Below are 18512 nucleotides of genomic sequence, written 5' to 3'. Positions count from 1 at the left end.
ATGTTTGCCATGTCCCTTTCTGAAATGACCAAGAGGCAGTTTTCAGTGGAGGCCTGCCAAAAACAGTGATGCTCAGGGAAGGGGGTTGCCACCAGGGATGTATGGCTCTCCATCAAGTTGGTAACCCCACCACACCTCCATCATTCATACTAAAGTGCTGATGTGTCCCATTTGCACTCTGGCTGCACTCCCCACCACCCCCAGCCACAGTTCTACTGACAGATCCCATCAAGGTGACAGCTGCTGCTTCTCTGTTGTTCAGATTTTCTCTGCAAGCACTTACTAAGCAATAAAACCTACAGTCACATGAAAGCATTGCCAGGCATGCCACCATCACATCATTCCAGCACATGTGGTGAACATGCCTTCATCTCCCAGGTCTCTACCAGTACACAGGGCAGTTAGCTATGGTCAAGCAATCAGCACTCATCACAACCAAAACCACAATAAGGGCACCCACATGTACACCCATTTGCTTCTTCTCTGTGTTGAATACAAACTTACAAAAGCAACAAGTACCTCATAACCAGCAATTCAAAGTTAGGTCACCCCGCCTTCCTCCTCCTGACACTCACTGCCTGCAGAACCAGAGTGAAGAGCTGTTTACCTCTCCTCTGCTACTCCTCCACATCTCCAGAACCTCTGTTATGAAGAAGTTTCAGCTGCTCCCTCTTTCTGCACAGGGTGGTTCTTGACCTGCTCTTTTTTTCTGGTCACATGCATTTCTGGGAGATCACTCAAGAGATGAGAAGCTGCTCAGCTCATCAAACATCCTTTAAGCATTTGGCAGGGCATCTGCTGAGCATGACAGCCAGTACCAACAGAACTCATCCTGTTGCTTTTAAGAACTACGCCTCTCGGACCTACTAGGCTTAAGAAGAGGGTGAAAACGGAGCAGTGCAGCTCAGCTCCCTCCCTTCACACACTACAAGAACCACGAAAAGTCCACAGTGAACCTCTTCCAAGGAAAGAGATGAGGGCCAGCAAGGAGAAATGAGTGTTGGAGCATCCCTGTATGGCACAGCTGTGGCACTAAGCCAGTGCCACCACTTCCAGTGATGCCTCCTATGATCCTGCTCCACAGGCATTGGAAACACCCTGAGACTAAAACCCGTTCTCCCTACGGAGAACGCTTTGCCAGCAATCTCCAAACCCACAGATGGGAGGACATCCCTGCCTTCAGTGCTCTGCTGACCGATGAACCCTCAGAAACACTTCTTCTCCTTCACCAGCTCCACCCCCATCAGCAATTAAACCTTCACTGCCTTGGCTGGGCAAGATAAATGGTGTTTATTGGGATCACTTTCCTGCATGCCAACATAAAACAAAATGCCAATCGATAATCCCAGCCGCCTCACCTGGCTGTTTTATTTCTCTTATTTCTCCCACCCTCACTTTTAATTTTGCTGCAAACCAGAGCTCTCTGTGGGGCTTGCATGATGGTTATAAACCAACACATCCTCATTAAGCCACGGCCTGTGGGCAAGTGCAAGCATTCACCTTTTCTCCCTCTTTTTCCCTTTTTATTTATTTTTTAAAAATAAAAAAAAACAACCTCTCCCTCTATCAATATTTGATGAAGGTAATTTCAAAGACTTGTTTAGTATGATCTCCACATAAGGAGTCCTTAGGAGTGTTTATCACGTTCGAGGTATAATTACATTCAAATCCTGAGACACAGTTGCCAGGGTTACAGCTGCTGGTCGTTCCTCCAGCTTTTGTGTGTCTGGGGTTTCTCACCACCCCCCATGCACACACACACATACACCACATTCTCTCCTCCTTTTGCTGTTGGGATAGGAGAGGAAAATGATGGGCGGGTTATGGACCAGGTCACAACAGGCATCTCCCAGCCTAAAGGGGAAGTCAGCATCACCATGTGGGATAGGATAGAGGGTTGAATATTGCTGACAGAAGTATTATAGTAAGAACCTCAGTGGCTGTAGAAACTCCATGGAAGCAGAGACAGCAATATCTTTCCTTCATCACTTAAATCTCAATTCAAAATGAGATCTAAAGAGTGAAGACATGAATTGACAGGGATATACAGTTGCGTAATCCCAAAGGAGAGGTCCAAGAAAGGCCAGTGCTGCTGCTGTGCCAGCCTAGGCTCTCCTTGCAGTCCTAGCCTTCTCCAGGAGGAACAGGATTACCATGCAGTCCTTCTACAAGCTCCTCTGCTCTAGCTAAGCCAGAAGTCTCCTGAAAGGTGCTGGATGCCCAAAGACATTGGCTCAGGAAGCCTAACAGAACATAAACTGGGTCTAGGGCATTCTTGCAAACATACCTAGCATTAGGCTGGTTTAAACCATGTATATACAGAGCATGGGCTACGTGCTGGAGACCTGGATTCATGTTACTGAACCATGCAGAAAGGAGAAGGGGATGACAACTCTAGCTCCCTGCCTCAATTAAGTGTTATTATCCCAGCTATGCACAACGAAGTCATGTGCATGAAGCTAACTGTGACCACCAAAGCTGGGAGCACCCTAGCACCAGTGTTAGCTGGTAGTGTGGATCTATTGAAATGCCCCCAGGACCCTACTAAATTGGAAGACTTTAGCAAACTAGAAAGAGAAATTAAAACCTTAGCATTTCTGCTGCAACACCACATTGCCTTCCTGCTGCACCAGCTACCTGGTTATCTGCAGGACAAAGGCAATGCTTAACGAGGTGTTAATAGCAACCCTCACGGCAGGGGCAACCCAAGTCATTCTCCCCTCCTGCCCATCTGTCTATCCAGCCACATTCAACTCCTTTGCCTGGCCTCAAGACAGGCAGAAACTCAGCTCATACCTTGCATTTCCTGGACAGTGCCACTAAATGCTACTTTACCATACAGCAAGGAACTGGAATTGAATTGCCTTTGTTCTAGTTCCAATTTTAAATAATATGAACCTTCATACAATAGGCAGTGTTATCACTAATCCCCACAGTTGAGCCTGAAATAAGCTTGCAAACCATGCAGCAGTCACTGTGGGAAGAACAATTATTCTAACAAAGGATAGAGGGGGCAGGGAACAACCACAAGCTCTTTGGGTTATATGGAGAGTGAACACAATTGTTGTCAGACCACAGTAAATAGATAATAACAAAAAATGTTCATAAAAAAGCACATAAACAACTGCAGTGTGAAGGCCTGGTAAAAATATTTACAAATATTTCAAGAATAGGAAATATTACCTCCTACAGTCAATAGGCTGTAAAACAAATTCGGATAGAACCTATTGTTTACCCCTAAATCAGCTCTAACGCACTAGCAAATGTGATTATCAGCATTCTGTGGGGAAGGACAGCATCAGCATTCATTACAGGTGTGCTCAGTAAAAACTCTTTTGGCCACAGGTTCATTTGCAATTATTAAAATGCATCTAGTTAGCCCGCACAGAGCATGCAGCAAGTTCCAAATTCCTGGGCACCAGCGTGCAGTATTTGCTTTAATTTATTATGTGTGCTTTATGTATTATTTTACTGTGTCAATGCCACAGTGCAAATGAGAAACCCTGTCTCAAAGACGCCAAATGGAATAGAGCTTAGCATTTTATGTCACCTATGCACTCGGAGTTGGCACATTCTTTGTTCCTAGGGGGAAAGCTTTTACATCAAGGACAAGCAACCAAAGAGCTGGCAGCCGTGGCAGCTATTCTCACTGCCAGGGGTGGGGAAGGGACTAGCACAGTACACTAAGGGGAAAGCAATAATATAGGATCAGGAAAGCCTTGTTATCTTCCTAAGGACACAAACGAGATCACTGCTGGGCCAACCCTGAGCACTGTTGTTATCCTACAAATACATAGAACTGACAGAAAACCAGGAAAGGAGAAAAGCCATAAGATAGTTTGCAGTATGAGAGAAATAGATGAAGCATGACTCCTCTTACTTACCCAAGAGAAGAGGGAGAACAAAGCCACGCCGGAAGTCATGGAGCAACTATGCCTAGGCTGAAGCTTCTGAGGAGAGTAGCCCTCAGTTGGACAGACCTGAGAGGGAAGGTTTGGGTCTGTAATGTGTGGGGTTTGTTCATCAAAAGGTTTAAAGGGAAATATTGCTTGCTACACTCTTAAGACACTCTCTGTAACTGTCACTGTGTGAAACCATATTTCTTTTTTTGTAATTATTGTACTTTGTGAGTTATAAAGGGGAGATCAGTTGTATTGTTGCACGGGACTGGGGGCAGAGGAAGCCCCGAGCCCGGTGCTGAGGTTGGAGCCAGTGAGATCGAGCTGGTGTTCAGAGCGCACCCCTGCTGATGGAGGGAGGGGGAGTTAGGTAGTATGGTTACATGCACCATATAAGGAATAGAGGTTCCGGTGATGGGGAGGCTGGTAACAGACAGTTCTCGAAGCTTCTGGGAGCTTCTCGAAACCCCTCGACGATGAGACCCCCAGCAACAGAGGGAAGCAATGGAAAAGCGCCACATCAACATCCAGGCGAAAAGAGGCAGCGGGATTGGCTGAAGCCTTGAACCGAGAGGATAAAGGACAGCCCCCCAAAGACCCGGTGTGCACGTCTTGGGCGGAGCAGAGACTCTGCAGTGCACCCAGCGCTGGTTTTTATCTGCTATCGCTTGCTCAATTTTATAAATTTATAAATTTGCATTTTAAAACTAGATTGGCTCACTCATTGATAACAGGTCTGATTATTAAAGGGACCAGCACAAGGAGATACCAGAGTCACTGGGGGCTGAGCACCTCACCCCAAATGCATGTTACTATTTCTAAAGCAGAGGGCCAGGTGGAGATCTGACTCTTAAGTATTTTCAAACATCAGGAAGGAGGATGAGGACATTGAGATGAAGGTCCAGAGCAGCATAAAGAGCACTGCTTTGTGGTCCCACCTCAAAATCTAGTGCTACAAGGGACACCATTTATCAGAGCAAGAAAATGGGAACAAGGTGTCCACGGACCTTGTTTGAGCATTCACATTACAAGCAGGGCTTGTAAGGCACAGGATCTGACATTTAATACCTCTGTTTGTAAAGTGCTTGACATTCACGATAACAGAAGTGACAGAGATAGGCAGCAAGGCCTTCTGTCCTGCTGGGAAAAGCATGTGCACTGCTAAAACCAGCCTGGCTTTCCCTGTTTGCTATCTGAGTCCCTGGGATATGTGAATGCATGGTGGTGTGTGTCTTATATGAGCACCTGCAGCACTCGTGGGACAGACTGCCTCCAGGCTCCTGGAAAAGTTAGCTTATCCACTTGTTCCTCAGCTTTCATCCACAGAATATGGATCATCTATTCTGCTTGCAGGCTCTGCAGGACACATACCACATAGCCCTAAAGAGCCAGGTTTTTATCTTACCTGGGGCTCTGAGGAGCCATTGTAAGAAAAATAAAGTTCAACACTCGTTCCTCTATTGGAAAGCTATGGATTACAGCAGACTGGATGGAAATAACTTACTTTAAAAGGTGCCTCACCTGACAGCAGTTCAGAAATTGAAGTGGCAGAGGAGGAAGGAAACGATTATTAGTTAGGGTCTCAGGTAAGCCAATGCTCTGCAACAACTACAGCCCTGGAACTACATTTAATGCAAGACTCAGCTTGGAATAACATAGCTGCCACCACTGGTGTGGGTAACCAGCAAGGAGTCCCAAGTCCTGGGAGGTGACCAGCCTGGTCCTCAAGGGAATATGGTTTGAGAAACAGGATGAAGCTAGTGAGCAAAATAAACACATAATGGAAAGATAAAAAATAGAGTAACAAATACTACCAGATAGGCTTAGCATCATTACAGCTAACTCTCTTCCCAGCCAATCTGATCCCAAGTGTTCCTATGGGATTTCCACCCCTGGCAGACAGTCTTGAGAGCTGGCTTGTCCTTCCCATCCCCAATCCCCAGTAAAATTTTCCATTGCGTATTGGTTTCCAGAGGTTCTGCTGATGCGTGGCTGCAGAGTGGTCTACAGGAGCAGACAAGTCTCAGGGGTGGTTTCCAATGGGCCCAGGGTTTACAGGGCAGGACCTGGCAAAGCTGGGCTGGGGAAGGCTGATGACAAGACTAGTTAGTATTGGCACATGTTACCATGCTGCCCAGCAAGGAGAATATAGACAACTGGTGGTGACCAGGAAGGGAGCAGAGCCCAAAGTCTTTGGAGCACAGCACAAATCCCTGCTCTCTAGCTCATCCATCCACCTGTATCTTCTCTTAATTACCTTAAAATAACACTCTCCCGCCTCATTTTTTATTATTAGTAATGAACAGATTTAAAGATTTCCCCCTTAAATTATGGTTCACCTGAGTAGATAATTAAAAGACTCTAAAAGAGATACATTTTTATGTGCAATTACGCCCACTTCTGCTGCTGTATCAGGGCTTTAAAAATATTTGCAAAACAACTCAAAACTTTTATTTTGTCAGTGCAATAATTGCTGCTTGTCATGGCTATCCATGCGGGTGTCTCTGCTCTAATGAGAGCAGCTTTGCTGAGGGAGGGAAGGCAGAGCTGGAGATACAGAGCATCAGCACAGCTGAGCACAGCATGACACCGAGACAGCACAAGGCTGGCACCAAGTTCACCAAGAGCCCAGGATCCAGCAAGTACAGCTTCAGGAAAAAGGATGCTGTGAGGATTGGAGCAGCTCTGCCCTGGAGACAGGCTGAGAGAGCTGGGCTGGTTCAGCCTGGAGAAGAGAAGGCTCCTTAAGGGGAGAGCTTAGAGCAGCTGCCAGTGCATAAAAGGGGCTACAGGAAACCTGGAGAGGGGCTTTGGACAAGGGCCTGTAGGGACAGGACAAGGGGGGATGGCTTTAACCTGACAGAGGGGAGATTTACATTAGACATTAGGCAGAAGTTCTTTCCTGTGAGGGTGCTGAGGCGCTGGCACAGGGTGCCCAGAGAAGCTGTGGCTGCCCCATCCCTGGCAGTGTTCAAGGCCAGGTTGGATGTGGCTTGGGACACCCTGCTCTAGTGGAAGGTGTCCCTGCCCATAGCAGAGGTTAGAACTGGATGAGCTTCAAGGCTCCTTCCAACCCAAACCAGGCTGGGTTTCTATGATATTTGTTTATATTCTATGGGGAGATGCGATGATAGAGGGGAGGATCAGAATCTTTCCCTGAACAGTACAAGGTTTGTTCTCCATCCATCGTATTAGCGGGCACACACACGGCTGGATCTCCTTCATGCACTACTGGATGCATCTGGTTTTGGTTGGCACACTAAAGTAGAATCATAGAATGGTTTGGGTTGGAAGGGACCCTTAATGATTAAGTATTGCACCTCCACCTTACAATAAGCTGAGACTTCTTTATCTAGACCATGTTGCTTAGAACTCCAACCTGGCTTTGAACACTGCTGGAGATGGAGAACCTACAGCCTCTTTGGGCAACCTGTTCCAGTGTTTCACCACCCTCACAGTGAAAAATTCCTTCCCTATATCTAGTCTGAATCTACCTTATAGTTTAAAACCATTACCCGTTGTCTTAGCCTCATAGACCTTACTAAGAGGCTCAGTAATACCAGTGTGGGACCCAGCTGCCACCTCCCTGAGCTGATTTGTGCCCCAGGCACATGAGGAAGAAGGGTAAATTACTCACTATGAGCAGGAGGCTCTTGCAGAGGAGCTGAATCCATCTCCATACATGGTGGTAGCACCCACATGGATGTAGCACAGAGGTGCATTCATGCTTCTGATGAGAACAGGCTGGAAATGGGTGTTTGCTGTTGCTCAGGAGGCTTCCTCTGGTTCAGTGAATGCAGGAGCAACCGCCTCTTCTGGCAGAGAAGGTCTTGGCTGCTAATACCTTGGTCCAGCTTGACCCCATGGAGGCCACAGCTCCCTCCCAGCACTACCCAGCAACTCACAGGCTGACAATCCCACAATGCACTTCAGCTGAGCTAATTGGTTTAGTCTCTGAGACACCTTGTTTGTCAATTAGGCTTATTAGCACAGCTCAGCACCTTGTGAGAAAGGTTCAGCACTCCCAGCTGGTTCCCAGCTATTGCACATATCACACTCCAGTTAATGAATCCTCCCCAAGCTAAAACCAGTCCTGACCTGACACCTGCTGCCCCGGTATATGCTGCTTCTCTCCATATTCCCTGGTGAAGTCAGTTGGGAGAAGGGAAAAACTGAAAGAAAGGGGTCCAGCAGACATCCGGGCAGAGGGACACATGCAAAGCAGCAAATAACAAGTGAGCATGGCAAAAAGATGCTGATTCTCTGCAGTGTGAGGCCACCTAAAGAGTGAGGAAGAACTGGGGAGAGCAAGGAGCCCAGAGCGCCAGGAATGATGGAGGGCACAGTGCCCAGGAAAAAGGTTCAAGGGAGCAGCAACTAAGGTCTGTGGCCCTTGGTGCAATTCAGAAAGCAGAAAAGAGGGGAGGAAAGCTTATTTGTGGAGACATAGACCTGGTGGGCATGGAAAGCTGCAACCTCTTCTGCAGCATTAAAGCTGACAGGCTTCCCTGAGTACACACAATGCAGCAGTCCCATGAGGGGAGTCACCACATGTGACATTGCATCCATATGTTTGCAAAGCCATGTGGTCAAACAAATGGTCATAGAATCCTACAGTAGTTAGGGTTGGAAAGGACCTCAAGATCATCTAGTTCCACCCCCCTGCCATGGGCAGGGACACCTCACACTAAACCATATCACCCAAGGCTTCATCCAACCTGGCCTTGAACACTGCCAGGGATGGAGCATTCACAACCTCCCTGGGCAACACATTCCAGTGCCTCACCACCCTAACAGTAAAGAATTTCTTCCTTATATCCAGTCTAGTAGGCCCCCTTCAGATACTGGAAGGCTGCTATGAGGTCTCCACGCAGCCTTCTCCAGGCTGAACAGCCCCAGCTTTCTCAGCCTGTCTTCATATTGGAGGTGCTCCAGTCCCCTGATCATCCTCATGGCCCTCCTCTGGACTTGTTCTAACAGTACCATGTCCATTTTATGTTGAGGACACCAGAACTGAACACAATACTCCAAGTGAGGTCTCACAGGAGCAGAGTTAAATACAGGAAGATGGGTCCTCCAAGAAGAAGGTACTACTGGGATAAAGGCTGAGCAGGGATCACCCATATGGGGGCCAGCACCAGGGTGGGCATCATCTGCCCTCCTGCTGGGATACCTGGAGCCAAGGAGCCAACATGCCAGTGCCAAACCAGTGCTTACAGCCTCCTGGGGTGTCTACATGGCTTTGAAGTCCCCAGATCCATGCTAGAACTTGCTGTGTGTAAAGAAGATGTAGTATCCCATCTCCCTCACAAGGGCATTGGGAAATAAATTCATTAGTATTTATAAAGAACTAAGAAACCCTGATTAGAGCCGTGGAAAAAGCCCATGAGGAAAATGAATAATTCGGCATGCAGTGCTGAGCTGGGAAGGCACACAGTAAATAATGCACGGACTGCGCGTGGCACCGGCAGATAAAAGGCTTGGAAGTAGCTCTGGTACCATGTGCCAAGAGCAGCAGCAGTCCAGGGAGGGCAAAACATCCTCTTAGTGGGGGTGGGAATGACCACTTCATAGCACCAGGATGTGAGGGGCTCTTCAGGCAGGCAGCATGGGTGTTTCAGGGTTTGGACTTTCTGTGTTCCTTCAATGAGAGTGGACATCAGCCTGTGCCACACAGGGAGCATCAATCCCTCTGTCCATGTTGCCAACAAAGATGTTCAACAGTGCCAGTGTGTCAATACTGACCCCTGAGGAACACCACTCATCACTGGTTCCCACTTGGACATTGAGCTATTGAGCACAACTCTCTGAGTGCAACTATCAAGCCAGTTCCTTATGCAGTGAGTGATCCATCTGTCAGATCCATGCCTTTGCAATTTAGAGACAAGGGTGTCATGCAGGACCATGTCAAATGCTTTGCACAAGTCCAGGTAGATGAGCATTCCAGAGCATGAGCAGAATCAATAGCAGCAAGCTGTTGCCCAGCCAGGCTGGAGGGTTTCATACCTGGTGCTGGTGGTGGCTTTGGGGACAGTGAGGGGTTAGCCATGCAGGTTTAACCAAGGTAACTAGAAACCAGCTAAAAGCAATTGAATGTAGTAAATCCTGCCCTGTTCCAAGCATCCTGGGGAGCAGGAAGGATGCAAGCTGTGCACACACACACACGTTAGTGCATGCATGTGCATCTTGCCTAGGAGGTGTATGCAGTGTGACCTGATAAACGGAAACAAGCAACTTGGCTAGTGACAGGAGGTGGCTTTCTGGAGAGCATCCCCCAAAACCTCTCCCACAGGGCCTGGAGGAGATTTTCACCCAGCCCTGCTCCATCCAAGCCCTCCTGGCTTCAGCACAGGCTCTCCAGCACTATTGCAGCCTGCCAGGCTTGTCCTCCAGGAAAAAAAAAACAGCACTTTTAATAGGCGATAAGGCATCTCCAATAATTCCAGCAGATGCTGCCATTTAATGCGGGTTGGCACATAACTTTATAATCGGACCATATTGCTCCAATTACAATTTAGCCTATAGTCCTCTCGGGCTTGTCTTTTATTTGTCTTTCATTGCCAAGCATGGGAGGGAAGGAGGGAAGTAGGAGAGGACAGGGGATGTGTGCCTCAGACCTTCTCCTGCTCTGCCACATCTCTTTGTGCAGCTGGTAGCTTCCCAGCCACCTCTCTTCCCCATGGCCAGGGCAGTCCTCAGGCCAGAGCTGTGCCCGATGCCTCATTTGCTCCATAGTATTGGAGTAAGAGCAGTTGTCTCCCGCCAGACCCCAAGGGTGAGCAGCCCCTTATTGCACCCCACAGGGAGCCAGCACTCTCCGTCCCCATCCTGTGTTGAGAGCAGCCACTTTCTGGATGTGGTGGGGTAAACCAGGAACTACTCTATTGATGATTAGGCTGGCATTGAGCTGGTGTGCTGGAGTATCGGGTGTATTGAAATTTCTGAGGGCTGGTGCAGAGTAATTGGGGCCAACACACTGCTTCCATTCCTCCAACCTGAGCCATGAAGGAAGGATTTTTCATTTTGAGAGTCAGCCCCTGCTCTGGCTGTGACAGATGCCAGTATCTGTATTCAAAGCTCAGGCAAAGTTTTCTGGACACTGTGTGGCCTTGGCAAATGATGTCTAGTTCCAGCTGGGATGCAAGTGACTGCATCCTGTGGGGAAAAAACCTACAAGGGACAGAGCCTGCAGCTGTATAAGCCTGTATCAGCATGGTGAGGCTGCATCAAGGATTGTCCCCATGCTCTGGCCTCTGCTAGAGACCCCACACAGCTTCCAGCCATCCTTCAGAGCCCCATTAAGCCATCAAACTGCCAGCAGGGCTCCTCCAGACCCTATTAAAAGGCTATTCCCAGACAAGCTACTTTGGTAACGTTAAGCACTGGCTGTAAATGTCTTTTGGTTACTTAAATGGAAAACCTTGGGGCAACCTGTGTAAGGGATATACCCTCTCTGTGCCCCAAATCCCAGAGGATTTGAGAAACATGAACACTGGTAGCTCATTAAATCAAGTATCTATTCAACTAAGGGCACACAAACAGCTTCAGCTCTGCCCTCTGTCAGCTGCTGCCCATTTGCATCTTGCATGTCCAAAGACCTGCCAGGAAGCCGGATTTGATGCAGAGGAGTTCTGGTTTCATTTGTCAGGATGGGTTTGGCTAAAAACCCTGCACCAAAACACCTCAAAAAACCCATTTACTCCAAGCTTGCCATTCTCCCCCTGTGCACGAAGCATGAGGCAAAACTGACTGTGGGCCCAGGGTAGCAGAGTCCTGCCTGCAGGGACATGGAGCTGTCACCATGAGCACATGAAACTCTCTTGCTCAAGAAAATCCTACAGCAAAGAAGCCAGTTCTCAGTGATCCTGGAGACACAGCAAGAACTTGGAAAGATCTCTGGATAGCAGCCGTGAGAAAGCCCCATATCAGCAATACCTCCGCTCTGAGAATTACAGGGCAGCAGGGACCTCAGGGATGTGCCAGCGCTACCCACAGCAGACACCTCCGTCCTCATAAGATCACATCAAAACCACAAGGCATGGGAATCACATAACTCGAAAGCTCTCCCTATAGCAGCTCCTCTTTCTGAACCCCAAATACCTGGGTGGTGGTGATATATTTCTAAAGCTATCTAAAGCTATTTAGATATATATCTAAAGCTATCTAAAGAGATATATATATACATATATAAATATATATATATATATATGAAAACCTAAACCTTCCCATTCCAGCCTTCATTGCTGGCTGGAAGACATTTCCTCTGGTCACCCAACGCCAGCAGGGTCAGCTAATCTCAGGCAGCAACACCTGGATAGGCTGCATGGTCCCAGCTGGATAAAAAGCCTGAGCATAGCCAATGCAAAAGGAAGAATCCATTTCCCTGCAATCATTTACAGTAATCCTTAAGGCAAGCACGTTCAAGCTGAGCATTGGCCTTTTAATCGACGGGCTCCACCAACGCTGGGGAGGCGAGGAGCCACTGAGCTCCCCCAGCACAGACGGCGCTTTCATCCCAGTCAGCACTTCCAGCGTGGCTTCCCCGAGCAATTCCACATCAGGACTTTGAAATGCACTCTGCAGAGAAACCCATGCCAAGAGAATTCCTTCTCCAGGCTTCTTGCAGCAAGCAACCTCCAATAGGGATCGCTGAGAATCGAGTCACTTCATTTACAAACTGGAGAGCCAAATCTGATAGACATCAAAATCTGAGGTAAGTCAAGGAGAGATGGAGCGGTGCCAGTTCCCCAAATGAATATTCATGGCAAATATTCACCCAGCTCCGAGCTGGAGAGAACCTGGCAGCAGAAAGGCTGCCCTTGGGAAAGGGAAGGAGAGGGATCAGGCTTATTTCATCATTTTTATTGAGTGCAATTTTCTCTTTAGTACAATATTCTCTGAAAGTTACTGTTACAAACTCCGACAATTTCAACACAATCAACAAATTGGGGAAGGAGGCAGGGGAGGGAGGGCAAAAAAAATTACAAGGGTTGAAATCTTTTACAGACATCTCACTGGTTATGTACAGGACAGGGTAGGGCTGGCTGGCACAGGGCACGCTGCGGCTCAGGGGGCATCACCATCATCATCTCATGGGTGGCAGAGGGCAGCGGTCCCCAGGGACCAGTGTCAGTCCCCTCTCCAGTGCCGCTTCGGTGCTGGACTCGATGCCCCTGCAAGGAGGGAAATGAGAAGAGGATGAGAACAAGCATGTCCCATGCTGGGAGATGCAGCAGCACCTCCCCAAAACCATGTGCTGGAATGCTTTTGTCCTGCAGCCGATGGCAGCTGCACCCAGCAGAACCCAAAGACTTACAGCAGATCCAGCCTCTCAAAGAAAGAAAGGGAAAAAACCCCACAAAAAGCAGTGTTTAATTAATATGCTGTCAGAAAAGTGATGATTTCACTGAAAGCTCTCATTTTTTTCCTCAGGGAAACAAAAAGGAATGGAAGAGACACATTTCTTTGTGAAGATGAGATGCTTCAGCGAGCAGAGACTGAGCCTTGATTTTGGGGGCGGGAGGGTTACTGTGTACCCCAGCAGTGATGATGCTTTTCTTTCTCCCCCCTCGCACTGCAGTATGAGTACCCTCAGGTCTAAAGCAGAAGCGAACCATCAGGCACCATGAAATCACTTTCCAATGTAACAAAACCCACTCATTTTCTCTGCTGCCAGGGGGAAGCCAGAAGGTCTCCAAACTAGAAGAGCAGCACCAAGAGTACCTCCTTCTCACCCTACAACCAACAAGTGCTGTGCAGCAGCAAAATCACATTATTTAGCTGCTTTGGAAAGGCAAAGATGCTTTTAATATACAGCTGCAGCTTGGAAACATAAAGGCACCACATTAAATAACAAAGCAGTTGACCGCTGTGTCCCTTTGCTGGGCCACTGACAACTGGGGCTCAATGGCTAATTATTGCCGGGTGCCTCTGTGCCTCTCTGAACATACCAATGCTTTCAAAAAACAACTCCAGCTGTGTCTGACATTTCAGTGCTCTTAAAATTCATCATTCTCCTGAATGAAAATAATTTTTTTTTAGCAAACCTGAGTAGCAATGAAACTTTTATTTAGTAATTTGGTGTTTGGCAGAAAAAAGGGCATGGGAGAAAGCATGAGAGAAATTGAGATGATCTTAGGGAAAAAAAAGAGCTTTGGCTGGGGGAAAATACATCATTTCATATTCCTTGTGCACCAGGGTCCATTTGCAGTGCTTGGAGATTCAGTCTCATGGCTCCCATTAGCATTAACAGGAGCAGAACAGCTAAACGGCTGGAAAACCAGTGACAACAGAAATGCAACTGATGTTTTACAGAAGGCAGCAGACACAGGGTGCAGCAGATGCTGCCAAACTCACTGCTGAGCCAGATGGGTCCACAGGGACCCAGGGCTGCAAATCAAGGCAGCTGCACCCAAGTCAGTGGGGTGGCAGTGATTGGTATCTGCCATGGATTTGGCCACATTAAAGCTGAAGCCAAGCAATGGCTCCAGCACCGCCTTCTCCCTGTGGCCTTTCCCAGCACATTTAGCCACAGCCACCCAACCTGCCCAGCAGCAGTGGAGCTGGGGAAGGGTTTGGGGTTTATATTCCCCTGAAGAGCCTGTGCCTCTCCCAGGGGGGTGAAGCTGCAGCCCCTCCCTCCATCCAGGAACAGCTATGGATGATTTGCAACGATCCCAAAGGACCCAAAGGTCATGAGCAGCCAGGAGATGATGGGGAGGGGGCAGCACATTTGATCACACCCCCAGGTACACAACCACTGAATCACCCCATTGCACATCCTTCTTCCCATGCTCCAGTGTGGGAGTCCCTGCAAGCAGCACAGCACAGAGGGCTTTGATCTCAGCCTGTAACTGTTGGCATGACACAAACAGCAATAAAAAGGCCACGTTTGTGAGATGGGAAGGCATTCCATAAGGGAAGGTGTTATCAGCATCAGTGTAGCTGTAGGAGAGCCAGCATCGTGGTTGGGATGCAGGTAGCATGCCAGCCCTCGGGTGCTCTCCCTTTCCGTGCTCACGGGAATAGGACAGCCCAGGCAGAATTGCAAATATCCCAAATGATCAAAGGATTGATGGTATTGTGAACGCAGCTGCTATTCCTGAGTGCTGCTGTGGAAAAGGGGAGCAGCTTTGGAGCAGGTAAGGGATGGAGGCATGTGTGGAGCTGCCCCCAAAGCCATCACTGTATCACAAACCACTTCTGAGAGCCCTTCTCAGGCTCTGGCCCAGCTCCTGCCCTTTGGGCAGGAGCCTCCTGGGACTCTGTCCCCATTTGGGCACCTCTGGGGTTGAGGTATGGCACTGCCACCCCAGCACTAACCCCAGCCAACAGACCAGAGCCAGCAGCATCTGGCTGTGGACACCTCCCCACATTACCATGGTGGGGAATCAAGAGGTCACCCTATAGCATGATGGAGGAACAATGAACCAACTGGCCTGTGCACATTTCACAGCTACCTGCCCGTGAGAGCATCCCCGAGGCTCCAGCCCACATTTCCGACACCAGGCTCACCTTGCTTTTTAGGCAACACTTGGCATGGTCTGTACCTCTGCCATCAGTCCCGCTCAGTGCTAATTAGCATTGATAATTGCACTGATGATGACCATAATTTCCCTGCTGTCTCTCCCCCCCCTTATTGCAAGGGTTCAATTGCTTAGTAAGACCCCTGAGGATAATCACTGAGAGAGGAGCAGTTTCACCCCCACCATGACGTCAGCTCCTGGGCAAGGTGTGGGGATAGGAGAGCAGAGAAGGGAAAGCCACAGCACAGGCTGGTGGATGGGGAAGGCTTGTTTATTTGGGGACACAGAGAAAAGTTCACTCCAATTAACTTTTTAAGTGGATAGGCATTAATCTCCCTACACTTACCCAGAATTAACACAGCCTTAAGTAGATTTTTGCCTAATCCACTTGCACATCCGCCCTGAAAGGGCGCGTCTGTTTTGGGAAGGAGCAGAGTTCAGCTAATCCACTTAAAATTCATGCAGCTGGTTTGTCCAGATTAACCTCCTCCAGCACTTCCCTCCAGAGATGGTCTGGGAGATCTCAATGCCATCCCACCTCTGCCACTGGCACGGGCATTCTGTCCATCATCTCACAATACAGCTGGTTTCTCCTGCACTTGCTGTCTGTGTGTTAGGGTCTGCTGGGACCCACCAATCCCCCTAAAACAGGCACAACGGAGGCATGCAGCAGGGAATAGACAGCCAGGGGCTTCACGGCATTTTAAAGGCCAATGGTCAGAGGAAGGAGAGCAGAAGCAATAGAGATGCTCAGACACAGATGGGGAGGGAGCAGGCAGCTAATCCTGGGCTGGAGGGATGCTCAGAATGCTGCACCGTGTAGGACAGCCAAAGCAGATAGGACAAATTGGGACACTGTCCCCAGAGTGCCAGCAGCTCTGACAACCCAGAAAGGCCCAGCTGAATGGTACCATAGTCACCACAGGAAGATGCATTTCCTTCCCTAGCACCGATTTGCTTCTTGGATATGAACTTCTTCTCTAAACTTTAAGGTCCCTTCTAAGTCAAACCAATCTAGGATTCTATGACTCAAGAGACCAAATTTAATGCTGTGGATACTTACAGTACCCAAAGGCATTTGCCTGGTTCCCATCTCACATTTCCTCTCCTGACCAGAACAGCCGCATCTGCTCCTCTTTCCAAGCCAAACCCTGGGATAGCAATATAGTCCACCTGGTCCAACAACAGATGGACACAAGCCAGCAGACATCCCCCAAGACACAGATGCAGAACCACAACCCAAGTGCATCAAAACTGGGAGAACGCAACACAATGGCAGCTCTCACACCTCCCAGAGACAGGGTTTGGAGAAGGTTGAGCACAGCCATTCTCCCATGGCATGAGAGCTGGACAAGATAATCTTTGAAAGACCCATCCAACACAAACCGATTATTTGAAAAATATAAGCTGAAACAGGAGCAACGGAGTAATCACTGACAGGGTGAAATAACTTGCCATGGGAGTCCTATGGGCATGGACTTCATCTGTTTTCCATCATCACTTAGGAACTTTCTGTCTCTTCTGAAACAGAGATTCACTGGGAACTGCTGGAAAAGGTCTTCTTCAGGCTCTTTGAAGATAATATGGAAGGTTTCCAAATCATAATTAGATCAGCATCCACTCTGGCAGGATCTTTCATAGACGAGGCACCAATGCAGATGATGACATGGTGGTTAAATAATCCCCTGCAGCTCCTTGCACAGTGGGGACATTAAGGAAGCAGGAGACACACAGCACCTGCATGAATGCATGAGCTGGATGTGAAACCCTGGCCCCAACCACCTCCCTTTCCACCTGCAGCTGGAAGAGGATGGTTGGCCTTGGAGCTGCAGAACATTCTGAGAGCTTGAAAATCCACCGCAGGGTCTATGAATCCATTCCTCATTTTAGAAACTGATTGATCCCTTTTCCTTTAAAGTCAAATTCGATGTTTAAGAGTAATGATTTCCAAGTGAACGCAGAGTGGCTCAAATATATCGGCAGCTTTTATGGATCAGAGGCAAAAGCATTAATTCAGACCCCAACAAACGCAAACGTGTCTGTCCCCATCATACAACAAAGGTGTTGGTGGCAATGCAATAAAAAACATCCGTAGGTGATGCCCAACAATTTATACTAGGCCACAGGCCAGCTGTGATGCTCCTCTGACTCCCACAGGGATGCCCTCAACCAGCAGGCAGGGATGCAGCCAGCTTCATTGACAAGACCTCTGCAAATCAACCCCAATACAACCCTTCCCTCACTCCAAATCAGCATCCTCCCCACTGGCTTGCCAAGAGGATGCCATTGCCCTTCAGAGGAGAGGAAATCAGAAGAGAACCTTCAGGGCTAGGCTGGTACGAGGGAGCTCCTGGAGGAGAGATGGAGGAGAAGGGAAGAGGAAGATGGGGAGAGACAGCCCCATTTTCTCTAGGGAAAGAAGCATTACAAGCACCAGAAGCTGACAGGCTCAGAAATAATGGTCTGAACTTGCTGTTATTTAAAAACCGGCTGCCTGCTGTTTTCATCGCAAGCCCCGCTCTGACTTGCAGCAACATTTAAAATTAAATATACATAAGTGCTTTCAAAGAACTGTTAATTTGAAGGTCATTAAATGGCATAAAATACATTCTTTTTTTTTCCTTTTTTTTCTAGAAAGAGGCACATAATAATGCTATTAATACATGCTCCTCTTCCGCGTTCAAAAGCTCCCTCTCCCCTTGGATGTGCAAGTGGCTGAGTTCACCTTCGCTTGCAGCGGCACGACATCTCGTTTTAATTACTGCTATTGAGAAAGCTGCTGCTGCCTCCTCCATCATGCACACTGCAGCCCACCAGGGATGGGGTTATACAAAAGACACAGCAAAGCCCTGGGGGAAAAGATGCAGCTGAATTGTCAGTGGGGGTTTTTGTGGGGGAATGTGGGGAGCCATACAGGGGGGCTGGCACCAGAGGATGCAGAAGAGAGAGGGAAATGTGAAGCCAGTCGGCAACATTCAGTCTAGATGGGATCACCTTGCCCACTCACTCTCACACCAAGAGCTGGGGCCAAGGTCTGAAAACGGTTTTGTAGCAAAATTCCATTTTATTAATGTAATACAACATGAAA

At 48.3% G+C, this 18512-nt stretch overlaps 1 protein-coding gene across 1 annotated transcript in view; it reads right to left on the bottom strand.

Annotated features, from left to right (window-relative positions):
• Positions 1-12740: 12740 nt before the first annotated feature.
• Positions 12741-18512, bottom strand: part of EPHB1 (EPH receptor B1) — a 77394-nt gene continuing 71622 nt past the window's right edge. The window contains exon 17 of the mRNA XM_034064287.1: positions 12741-13072. The gene's annotated coding sequence lies outside the window, so the exon portion shown is untranslated. The remainder of the gene's footprint in view (positions 13073-18512) is intronic.

This window comes from Melopsittacus undulatus, chromosome 6, assembly GCF_012275295.1.
Source record: "Melopsittacus undulatus isolate bMelUnd1 chromosome 6, bMelUnd1.mat.Z, whole genome shotgun sequence".
NCBI lineage: Eukaryota > Metazoa > Chordata > Aves > Psittaciformes > Psittaculidae > Melopsittacus > Melopsittacus undulatus.
This window is presented reverse-complemented; position numbering and strand designations above follow the sequence as displayed.